Below are 11,332 nucleotides of genomic sequence, written 5' to 3' on the forward strand. Positions count from 1 at the left end.
AACAGGTTCAACCCAAGAAAAATAACAACAAAGGATCAACCAAGGCTATGTTCGCTGCTTGGAGAGAAAGCTCAGATGATGAGGATGAGGATGAACGAGCACTTGTGGCCGTTGGAGAATCTAATGAAAAAACTGAGGTATGTGTCCTTCATGTCAAAGACAAGATTAAATTTTTGTCTAAAGAAAGGTTATCTGAGTTACTACTGGAGCTAATTGATGAATCTGAGGATGTAAATGACGAAAAGGAACAACTGTCTAAAGAATGTGTGATTTTGAAGGCCAAGTGCAAAAACCTGGAACTTAGAGTTAGTGAAACTGTAAGTGAAAATACTATGTTGAAGAACTAGATTCTTGCACTTGACTCAACTGTCCTAAAGCTTAGATCTAAAAATCTAAAATTGAAACTAGGAACAAGCAAAATACAGTTGATCACACACAACTCACTTTAGAAGAAAATGTAGGAAAAATGAAGGATGAGTTGTACAAGAGAGATGAACATGTAAGAATTCTAAAATAGGATATAAGCAAGGTCAAACATTAGCTAAACAGAACCTGTAAATGGAACAGATAATCCGATGCACTTTCATGGCTACAAGAACACCATAGCAGCAACATAAGATGACTTGGCTTTGGGAACCCGACACCTAAGTGGGATCCCAAAAGCAAGTACCTCACACTTTCTGAGAACAAGATTTACACACACTGTGGTAAAACAAGTCACTATAAAAATGAATGCACTGCAAAAGAAAAGGCAAGTCAAAAGAACAAAGAATTTGTTGAAGGGAAGAATAGGCTACCAAGTTGGGCTAAAAAGAATCTGATTCATCCTTCTGCCCATAGAAAGGGATCCAAACTAGTTTGGGTTCCTAAGACTAACTCCTAATTTATTTTTGCAGGTCCAAATGAAGGGAAGCAGCCAAATATGGTACATGGATAGTGGTTACTCAAAGCACATGACAGGAAGCAAGAACTAATTCCTTAAAGGAGGTAATGTCTCCTTTTGAAATGGAAATAAAGGTGAGATCATCGGGGTTGGAAAGGTAGGTAAGACTGATTCTCACTCTATTGAGAATATCTACTTCATATATGGACTGAAGTACAGTCTAATAAGTGTATCACAATTGTGTGATAGAGATAACACGATAGCATTAACCTCTACAAAATGCTTTGTGATTAATCTTACCACTGCAATATAGTTTTGCAGGAAAAAGAGTGAACAACATATATATTGTGGATCTGTCCACACTTTCCGATAATGAACTCACTTGCTTAGGTGTGTTGGATGATGATCCCCTTCTTTGGCACAAGAGACTTGGACATGCAGTCTAAATCAACTCAACAAACTAGTCTCCAAGGACTTGATGATAGGGCTACCTAACATTAAGTTCAAGGAAGATAGAGTTTGTGAGGCTTGTGCAAGGGGGAAGCAGGTAAGATCCTCTTTCAAAAGCAAGAAAGTAGTAAGCACTACCAGGACGATAGAACTGGTCCATATAGATCTTTGTGGACCAATGAGGACATTGATCAGAGGTGGTAAGAGATATGGTATGGTGTTTGTTGATGATTACTCTAGATTTACTTGGAAATTATTTTTAACATCTAAAGATGAAGCATTTGACATGTTCACTTCTTTTGTTAGAAAAACTCAGAAACAACTAGGTAATCAACCTGCATCAATTAGGTCTGATCATGGTACTGAATTTGAGAATGCTAAATTTTGTGACGAGCATGGAATAAATCATATTTTTTCTGCTCCTAGGACTCCACAACAAATGGAGTAGTTAAAATAAAGAATAGGACATTGGAAGAAATGGTTAGGACTATGCTTCTTTCTAATAAACTGCTCCATAGTTTCTAGGCAGAAGCTGTGCATATTGCATGTTACATCATAGATAGGTGCATGACTAGACCTCTTGTTGATAAGACTCCCTATGAGTTACTTAAAGGGAGAAAGCCAAATATATCCCATCTTAGGGCATTTGGATGCAAGTGATTTGTGCATAATAATGGTAAAGACTCCCTAGGTAAGTTTGATCCCATAAGGGACGAGGGAGTATTCTTGGGATATTCTTCACATAGTAAAGCTTATAAGATTTATAACAAAAGAACTATGTGTATAGAAAAAAATGTACATGTGGTTTTTGACATAACTAACATTCTTTCTGAAAGGCAGGAACATGATGATGAATTAATTGGGCTGGTAAGAAACTCAAATAAAACCACAGCCTATACTGAAGTTGCACCAGAGGAAGGAACAGGTGATGGAACAGGTCCTTTCACCCAGGGTAACTTGACAGGGGGAATTGAACAAAGAGGAACTGATCCTCAAACCTCGAGAGAACCTGTCCATGAACCTATTCCTTAGTAACAAAAAATTGAAGGAACATCTAGGGGAAACCAACTGGTTGTGAAACCTTACAAGTATCAAAGTTCTCATCCCATTGAGAACATAATTACTTATCCAACCTCTGGAATCAAAACCAGATCTTCCTTGAAGAATCTTTATGCTTTTGATGATTTTTTTATCTCATATTGAACCTAAAAATGTTGTTAAGTCTTTGCAGGATGCAGACTGGATGAATGCAATGCAAGATGAACTCAACCAATTTGAAAGAAGTCAAGTTTAGCATCTGGTACCAAGACCCAGGGACATATCAGTAATTGGTACAAAATCGGTCTTCAGAAACAAACTTGATGAAGATGGAACAATTACAAGAAACAAGGCAAGATTGGTGGTTCAAGGATATAGTCAAGAGGAGGGCATAGACTATGATGAGACTTTTGCTCCAGTTGCAAGATTGGAAGCAATTAGACTCCTTATAGCCTTTGCTGCTTACATGGAATTCACTCTCCATCAGATAGATGTCAAGAGTGCCTTCCTCAATGGCTATCTAAAGGAGGAAGTGTTTGTCAAGCAACCTCCGGGCTTTGAAAGCAAGGAATGTCCTGATCAAGTGTACAAGCTTGACAAGGCAATTTATGGGCTCAAGCAAGCTCCAAGAGCATGGTATAAAAGAGTATCAAAATTCTTGCTTGAGCATGGCTACAAGAGAGGTAAAAATAACAATACTTTATTATTGAAAGAAAAAGGTAAAGATTTCTTAGTAGTTTAAATATATGTTGATGATATAATCTTGGAGCAACTACTGATAATTTAAGTAAAGAATTGCTAAACTAATGGGAAGTGAATTTGAAATGAGTATGATGGGTGAGCTTAATTTCTTTTTAGTCTTACAAATTAAACAAAATTCAAATGGAACTATGATCTATCAGCATAAGTATATAAAAAAGTTGCTTAAAAGGTTTAAAATAGAAGATTCCAAAGAAATTGACACTCCTATAATAACAACAACAAAATTGGATTTAGATGAGCCTGGTTCATCTGTTGATTAGAATCTGTATAGGGGAATTATTGGTTCTTTGTTATATCTCACTGCTAGCAGACCTGACATTGTTTTCAGTGTAGGCCTTTGTGCTAGATTTCAGGCAAATCCAAAGGAGTCTTACTTGACTGTTGTCAAGAGGATCTTGAGATACCTAAAAGGCACCACTGACCTTTGTCTATGGTATCCAAATGGTAGTAATTTCAACTTAGTGGGATATGATGATGCTGATTATACGGATTTTCTTGTGGATAGAAAGAGCACCTGAGGTATGGCACATTTTCTTGGCTCATGTCTTGTGTCTTGGGCCACCAAAAAGCAAAATTCGGTGGCCATATCTACTGTTGAAGCTGAATATGTTACTACCGCCTCATGTTGTGCTCACTTGTTGTGGATCAAACAACAATTATGAAATTGATGTAGGTTGTGTCCCTATCTTTTGTGATAACACTAGTGCAATTAGTATGACCAAGAACCCGATTCATCATAAAAGAACTAAGCACATAGATGTTAGGCATCACTTTTTGAGGGACAACTATGAAAAGGGTCTGATCACTGTGGAATTTTGTGCTATTGGCAAGCAAATAGCTAACATCTTTACAAAAGCTCTAAGTAGAGATCACGTTGAAAGGAACATGTTAGAATTAGGGATCTTTTCACCTAAAAGGAACCAGTTCTAACTCAAACTGGTTAGAAAATCTATGAATTTGTACATACTCTATCCGTTTTAATTTTGATGAGGTAGTTTGACTAGACACAGAGTTTAAGAAAAAAAAGAAGACTTTTGAAACTTGTGGTCTTAAAAGCTTAAGGGGTAAAAACTTGACATTTGTGTGGTTATAAAAGCTTCTTATTAAGGAAAAAATGGTAAAATAAAGAGTTTAAAGTTGAATTATTTCAAAATTTAGAAATGTGTCATTTATTTTGGAACAGACTAAAAGGGAAAGTACCTCATCTAATTTGATTAGTATTTTTCTGAGTCTCATACTTTCATCAGTATACTTGTGCCATGTGCTAAAATATCTCATTAATCTCTAATGATATTATCTTTATTTTCTTGGAAAATTCATACTTACACAAGAGATTTCTCAATGAAGAACCTGGTTCATCAAGATTACATGGTACGTACTCTCCACTCTGCATATTTTAGAATAATTATATTTGGATCATGATCTTTGGAGAGTCCCATTTAATCCTAACCTCCTTGAGCTTATCCGTTACGAAATGAACCAGTTTTACCCAAAAAGAGTCCCAAAATGCAATAACTGCCTAGAATCTAGGGAGAGTCCTTAACGTCTTTTCAAACTGACTCCTAGCTTGATTAGACATTTAAGCTTCTAAAAAAGATGTCATTATCCAATCAAATTATCCCTCTTTAAATTGATTTGGCCTTAGTCGTATCTTCACTTCTAATTTACAACCGCCAAACAATTCTCTCTCCCTTATCTCATCTTCTAAACACACATAATCATCTTCTCTCATCCTCTAACCATCAATGGCTAACACCTCTGACAATCCCTTATCGCGACCCAAAGAATCCACACCCACTCCTTCAACCACACCCTCAACCACGCCTATCTCTAAGAAAGGAAGATTCAATATGCTTGCTCGCAAAGTAGTCGCCCGAATAGAACAAATCAAGAAAATCAATGAGCAACTGAAGACAATTCAGGCACATGAACCCCAAAAATCTAAAGATTCTTTCAAGTCTACAACTGAGGGGAAAGAAATTGTTTCATCTGAAACAAAGCAGGTAACATCTTGTCTAGAAATTATATCTGAGACTATCTCTAGGGTTGCTGAAAATCTGGAAAATAGGTTTGTTTTGATAGGAACTATGGCTAGGGTTGAAACAATTGAGTCTAGAAAATTGGGTGGTAAAAATAAAAAATAAAAAGAGAGTGAGGGTGCTCAAGGCGATGTGAGGGGAATGAGAAAAGGAGTGGTTGAATCTTCATCCAGGAGATTGGTAGTATGGAGTGAGGAATCTACTGGAGAAGAAAAAAGTTTGAGAGAAAAAGTGAGAAGTGGGTCTGGAGAAGCTGATGAGGGGTTGGTTAGATTGAGGAAGAATGTTCAAGAACATGTTCCATCAGTACATGAACCACTCGAAGATCTACTGAAACGTGTGTCTAACAACTATAATCCAAAAAGGAAGAAAAGTTCAGGAGTTAAAATTCCTGGAACTGCTAGGGCAAATAAGAAGAGAAAGGATGCCTCTTCTATCACTGTAGAAACTCCTCCCACAAGAGAAAGAGCTACAAGGAGTCAGAATAAGCAGAGTGAGGTTGAACTTGAGAAGGCCTTGAAAGAAAGTAAAAAAAAAGTTGCTGCAAAGAGAAAGAAGAATGTGGTTGAGCCTGTTGAAGCAGTTGAAATTAAGGAGATAGGCATGATCCTTCGTGATGAGGCAGAAAAGGTGGAGGTTGTGAATCCTAAAGAAAAGAAAATCAAGACTTCCAAAAAGAAATCTCCTTCGAAAACAAAGTCAGCATAACCTTCTACCTTGGTAAAAAGAACCAAGTCTGCCTTGAAGTCTAGAAAAGTGAAAGTAGTGAAGAAAGAAGATAGTGAATAAAAAGAAGAATCTGATGCAGAGAAGGACAAGATGGTTAAGCTTGGAAAAATAACCATCTTAAAAGGTAGACTCCTCATAAACTTGGAGGAGGAAGGCATGATGATGCTGCTGGAAAAACTACAACTGCAGGGTTGGTAGGACATGGTCCTTCAGATGGATGGAAAGTTTGCCAGGGCTGAGATTGTAGAGTTCATGGAAAATTGTGAGATAAAAAATGGCAGAGTCACCAGTGTGGTGTAGGGAGTGACTGTGAGATTCGACGAAAAAGAATTGGGATAGATTCTAGGTGTACCTACTGAAGGGTATAATGATTACAAAAAGATCAAATGGCCAAGCCTAGAGAACCTCCCTACCTCCCTTGTCATTACAAGGAAGTTTGCTGACAATGAGTTAGAGCTAGAGGCCAAGGCTGTGTACAAAAGTGAGATAAAGCCATCCCAGAAAGTGTTGTTTGAATTTGTTAACAAGGTTAAGCTGCCCAGGCAGGAAAGAAGGCACATTGCCACATTCATGGACCTGGTCCTTATAGAATGTCTAGACAGTGGGGGGGCAAATAAATTGGCTTGGGTTTATCATCCAGCTTCTTGATAGGGTTCTAATTGGCACCAAAACTCATGCCATACCCTATGATTTCATTCTCATGGCTATACTTGATCACTTCAAGGTACCCCTCAAGAAATGGGAAGTAGGTACAAACAAGGATCACTTTGGGGCAAACACTTTGACTGTATGTGACTATGAAGTCCACACCACTCCTAAAGAAACTGGTTCACCCAAAAAGGTACTCGTGGACAGCAAAGTGTGAGCCTTGGTGCAGGAGAGTGTGGCTAAGGATGCTGAGATTGAGAGGCTGAAGAAGAGGCTAGCCAAAGTAATAACTGAGAGGGATGCTCTCAGGGCTGAGCTTGAAAAGGAGAAGGAGAAGAATGATGGCATTCTTCATGATATGTTGAAGCTACTTCAGGCCAGAAACCAAGAACATGTTCCTTCACAACATTGAAACCTTCCTAGCCCAATTAGACAAACTAGTGACCTAGATGGGATTTTTTTTTGTTCATTTTGCTCATGATCCCGTATCTTTATTTTTCTATCTGCTTTGTGGATGACTAGTATCAATGTTAATCAACTGTTTTGTGCTCTAGCTGTTTGTTGATGCTTCTTAGATAGCTAATGCCATTTGATTGATATATGATGCTTGACTCCATGATTGCATTTGAATTAGCTCCAGAGGCCATGAGTAATATCTATTAATATATGGTTATCTAACATAATTCTGTAACTTTTCGTTGATACCAAAAGGGGGAAGATAGGTTGTGCTTTTTATTACACCCCATATTTTCATACGTGAAAGTACGCCATAAGTAAATTGATGGAATCTCGAAAATGAGATATTACAACCCGCATTTTCGTATGTTAAAGTTTCGTCGTAAGTTAATCGACGTAATGAGAGGGTAAGAAAATCGAAGAAAATAAATTTCGTCGAAGTTTGACATTTTGGAATAAAATACGGTCCGAGCTATAATATCCAGTAATTATGGACTAGTGTCATACAAGGTACTACATGACCATGAGAGTAAGGTGTGTTAAAAATAAGTAGTATTTTAAGTAATTTGAGATAATTCTTAATTATGTGGGTAATTGATTAATTATTGGATTTGTGGATAAGTATTTAAGTGAAAATTGTTGGATAATTATAAGGGGGCAATTATACACATGGGGGTATGTAAGTGTGGCAACAAATTGCCAACTAATCAAGCCTAAAGGAGGTGGTGGCACAAAATAAATCAAACATGGATGTTGTTGGACCAACTATTGTAAACAAATACATTTTTCAATGATGGAAGTTGGATGCATGAATTTATGCATCAAAAGGACTCCAGCAACGTTAATGAATCTCCCAAATCAAAGTTAGAAGGAATCTTGGCCAAGCCTTTAAAGTCTCAAATTCACAAATATATGGAATGGAAAACGTGATTTTCTTCAGCAAGAAAAGCCATCCAAAATTATGATCAAATTCACCAAAATGGAGGTGTTCTACATCTACAAATGTAACGGATCTCCAGCCAAGAAATCTTCATACGAAATTATACTACGTAATGTTATAGCAACGGGATTTTTGCGATTCTAAGGGAGTACGGTGCAATCTTTTGCAAGAATATCATATGAATTTTTCCTAATTAGATCTGTCATTACGTGTTCGTCACAAAAGACATGTGTTAGAGAAATTGTCAAGAGAATTGGTCTAGGTATGTTAAGGCTATCCCTTCTTTCTTTTTGGCATGATCCATACGATACAAACGAAACGAGCAAATGCACAACTTCCATAAATGACTCTATTCATAGAAATACTAGAGATGCCTATATTCTTGATTCCCCATGTGTCCTATTATTCTATCATCTGTTCATGGGTCTCAGAAAATACGTAAGTTGATAAAGTTTATTTCATGATATTAATCAAAGGCATAATGGTCTTATGACATTCCGAGAGATTTTATTGACGTACTTCTCATGCATTGCATTCATTTACATTGACCCATGACCAAATGGCGTTATATATATATATATATATATATATATATATATATATATATATATATATATATATATATATATATATGGATATGGGATATGGGAAAAGATTATGGCGTTATATACGCATCACCACCTAATCAGCTGGTATACGTTGATGATTTACCCACAGTGGCCTAGATGATATGATGGGATGCCCTTAGAGGCTTGATGATGTTATGAACGCGTATACCTAAGCATGGTACGACATTTATATGCATATGCATGACATTGTAAATATTAATGAATCACTAGCTATTCAGACTTACATGTTGAGTCTTTTACTCCATGTTTCTCTCATGTCTATTATTTACTGATGTTCATTCCTTATATACTCGGTACATTATTTGTACTGACGTCCCTTTTGTTTGGGGACGCTGTATTTCATGCCCGCATGTCCCGATAGACAGGTTGCGAGTCCTCCAAGTAAGCTATCAGCTCAGCGGAAGGTATTGGCGCGCTCCATTTGCTCCGGAGTTGCTTGTTTGGTCAGTATGATTTAGACGCGTATTGTTTGGTATGGCGGGGCTCTGTCCCGACCTTTATGATAATTATGTATTCTTAGAGGCTTGTAAACAGATGTCAAGTAAAAGATTGTATGGCCTTGTCGGCCTATGTTCAGTGTACGAGTGGTTATTTTGGTCTTATAGGCCAGTATATCTTATGTTAAGTTGGTATTACATGTTGTATTCTACTTATCTCACAACAGCATCTCTGGCTCAGTTATCTATGATAGTATAATACGAAAAGATACGTTATATTGGTACTCGGTTGAGTAAGGTACCGGGTGCCCATCGCGGCCCATCGGTTTGGCATGTGACACTTTTTACTTGGACTGTGATGTTTATAACCTAATGAACCTGGTCCTTGATGATTTGTGACTTTAAAAATGGAAAATATTAACATTGTGTTGATGTTGAGCTGAGTTGAAACAGGTATTATGCTTATGAAAAGCACATAGTTTGTCATCATCAAAAAGGGGGAATTTGTTGGCCTAAGTGAAGTTTGTTTTGGTGATTGACAAAGAAACTCAAGTATGAACCAGGTCCATACACAATGTACACAAAACACAGGCAGAATTCGGGCACAAGGCATACACGTGAAAGAGATAGGCTTAAGTGGTTATATATGATATCTATTGAATGAAAATGTTGCATAATTGATTAGGAGAATGACTCCTTACTCGAGAGAACTCTATCCTAGATAAGGGAGGAGTTAGAAGTTGAAGATAACTAGGACTCTTCCACCAATGAAGAGTATAGCATTAGAACTCTAGCTAGTTATTTTCTATTCTACTAACTCTATAAATTGCAGGATGTTCTCATTTTACAGGTACGCACAAACGCTGAAGTTAAACGTGAGTTGAGAGCAAAATAGCAAGGCATTTTGTAAGTAATTCCTGTGTGATTCAAGTGTGCAAACCAGAAGCTACATGAATCAAATTGAAGACCCAGTTCCAAGTGTCTGTCTTTTATTCTAGTTTCATTATAGTAGGGCTTTTGAGTTATACCTTATAGCTTTATCTAGAAGTAATTGTACTAGGTGCTCTGAATGTTGTATTCAAGTTAGAGTTAACTTGAAGTTGTCGCAACAACTAGAGGCTGGTTGCCACAAAGGGTTAGAAGTAATCCTTAGATTTACAAAGAGTTTTGTAAATGCTGTTTTTGGCTCAATAATTTAGTGAAGTGTTAGAAAATATCCTACTAGGTAGTAGGTCGTGGTTTTTTCACCCTTTGAGCCAGGTGTTTTCCACGTAAAAATACTCGTGTTCTTTACTTTTCGCATTTATTATTCCGCTACAGTAGTATAAGGAACACATAGAAGAATTAGGTTCTTTTATAATCTGTGCACACGAAAAATTAGACACCACACAAAACACTCAAATGTGTGGTATTGAAGTACAAAACATGATTTTAACAAACAAATGCTTTTGATCGTACAATCTCTGAATTTGTACTTTCAAACGCAAGCAACATAGTTCAGATGCGACAGTATGTACGGAAAATAGTTGTTGGAGTACAAATTTTTAGTTATTATAAGAAATTAGAACAAGTGATTAATAAAGGTACAATCAACTAACCTGATTATTAAAAAACAGATAAATGTATATCAGTATATGGTCAGTTCTTAAAATAGAGCTCTTATCATTCACGGCTCTATGGAATTTAAGAAGCCGATACTGAACTCATTTTTGTCGAAGCCATGGCTAGTCTGTGAAGAGGAGAATAGAAACTGATCTCCTGACATTTTTATTCCCTCATTTGTTCTTTTTATTCTTTTCCTTCTACTTTCGGCTCAATTCATCTTATAGTCTATTATATTTTAAGTAAAGCAGAAAAAATAATTTTTCTCCAAAATTATATTTTTTTAAAATACTTTGGAGAAGATGGAAGTATGGGCCAAATTGACCCAATTCTGTAACTTGCACCTCTTATAATTTGTTCTTTGTTTATTGCTTGGCATTCAGTGCAATTAATCGATATTTTAAAATTTTAATTTGTCCTTGTTAACATTACTCTCGACCTGATATGCATGTCGTGTGCAACAGTTTTTTCTCACCTGATAACATTAATTTATAGGATTAATCCTACTATGAAGAATGCATGTCGTGTGACGTGTGCAACAGTTTTTTCTCACCCACAACCCCCCAAATATGCTCAATTCATGATCTTCTTATCTTTTATTGGTATGTATTCCACTTATTCTACAAACAACTTTTTTTACCGAACAATATTTGTCTGTGATCTTTTTCTTAAATTTTATTTTGGCGCGGAATGGGTTAAAGGGTGAATAGTGGTCCAAT

This window comes from Nicotiana tomentosiformis, chromosome 6, assembly GCF_000390325.3.
Source record: "Nicotiana tomentosiformis chromosome 6, ASM39032v3, whole genome shotgun sequence".
Taxonomy (NCBI): domain Eukaryota; kingdom Viridiplantae; phylum Streptophyta; class Magnoliopsida; order Solanales; family Solanaceae; genus Nicotiana; species Nicotiana tomentosiformis.